We start from the raw sequence: 1,944 nt of genomic DNA, 5'->3' as shown, positions 1-1,944 counted from the left end.
GTTTTGTTTTTTTTGTTGTTGAGGATGAGTTGAATTCTTTTGAATTATTGGAAGTTTGCAGGATTACTTTCTTACTTCTAAGGAAGTGCCATATGAATTGAAGTATTACAAGAAAAAAAGGAGAGAATAGGCACAGATGGAGCTACTGTGAAGTTATGGAGACCAGATGTGAAAAAAATGTAAAGGTCTTGTTAAGGAAAGATTGGAGACTGGAAGTGTTTGTGTGTTTGCTTTCATGTATTTTGTCTTCTATTTGGGATGAATTGCCTCTGAAACAAACAATTTCATTAAACAATACGTTTCTGTATTCTAGCATAATGTGGACAGTAGGGCATCACCATAAAATACAGAGGAACTGAGAGGGACTAGATTGTCCATGGTATCTCGGTATCTTTATAAAAGTATCAAAATAGCTGTTATGGGAAATAACAGGGAAGATCAAAAAGGGAGGTAGACTCTGTAATTCTTACTATATTATCTTCCTTTCTGCTTTGTGCAGATGTATAGCTCGTGTGGTTGCTAAAATGCAGCATGCATGTTTATTTGGGACTGGATACAATCATGCATTGTACAGGATAATGAAGTGTTGTTACAGTCTGTATTGTATATTCTTACATACCAGTAGATGGCATTCCTCATATTACATATATGTATATGTTTATTTCATATTATTATATATGCATTTTTCCATTTCATAACGTTTTGGTACATATTCTTCTAAAGGAATATTAACATTTTTGTTTTATAGTATCTCTCTAGATTAGAAGCCAACTTCACTATTGCCTTAACTATCTATTGATACCTGCTATTGATAGTGGTGAGAATCGTGTTAAGATTTCTTGAGATTGTTAGCAACATTTCAGGATATTCACTAGAAAGAAAATGAATTTAGTAATCTTCCTAATTTCCTGTACACATAATGTATGCAGTGGACTATCTTTTGCCTTTTTTGTCCATAATTCTTCATGTTTATTGTGTTTGGTATCTAGAGAACTTGTGTGTGAGGATCTGTTGTGTTTAAACTGCACAAACTATAATATATTCTTTGTTCTGAATTTGTTACAATGAAATATTCGCCATGCAGATAGAACTTGAAAGAACAAAATGAAAATAAACAACCATTCCTTTCCTCATGGAAATTACAGACAGTGCGCTGAGCTGTGCATGTTTTTTGTAACTATTTCCTTGTTTTGCTCTTGCTAAACCTTACTATCTCTGATTTTATGGTGACTTATGTATGGACTTCCACTGTATTCTTAAGGACAAAGCTTTTGTAAAACCAGTTACTTTTTTTAGTTGTGTCTATCATTACGTTACTAGGTTTGCTGCTCCTATCTTCAGTTCATTAAGTCACCTTTTTCGCAACAGTGTCAAAGGTCTGTTTGCTGTAGGCATCCTCTCAATGATAGCTACAACACAGCATCCATTATTTTGTTTCTAATACCTTGTTAAGAGTTAGTCTTTTGCAGTGAGTTGCAGTACCAAAACTAATAAAATGAGGAAAAAAAAATTCCACCAAATACCAGCATATGGTACTCTATTTATTTAGAGATTGCCAATATATACATTCACGCAAGTGTGCGTGCTTACACAAACATACGTTCTCACTCACTGTTTTTGTACAGTAGGGTAATTTAGATTTCGTTGGGGATTAAACTAACGATAATAGTATTGCAACCTTTCCTTGATTCCATCTCTGTAATTTGCTGAGAAAGTTACTATTATATATCTGGAGCACAAGTCTTATGAGGAGTGGCTGAGGGAGCTGGGATTGTTTAGTCTGCAGAAGAGGAGGCTCAGGGGAGACCTCATTGCACTCTACAACTTCCAGAAGGGAGGCTGTGAAGAGGAGGGGTTTGGCCTCTTCTCCCAGGCAACGAATAGGACCTGAGGAAATGGCCACAAGTTGTACCAGAGGAGATTTAGGTTAGACATAAGGAAGAA

Source organism: Meleagris gallopavo, chromosome Z, assembly GCF_000146605.3.
Source record: "Meleagris gallopavo isolate NT-WF06-2002-E0010 breed Aviagen turkey brand Nicholas breeding stock chromosome Z, Turkey_5.1, whole genome shotgun sequence".
NCBI lineage: Eukaryota > Metazoa > Chordata > Aves > Galliformes > Phasianidae > Meleagris > Meleagris gallopavo.
The sequence above is the reverse complement of the archived record's forward strand: the minus strand, read 5'-3'. Positions refer to the sequence as shown.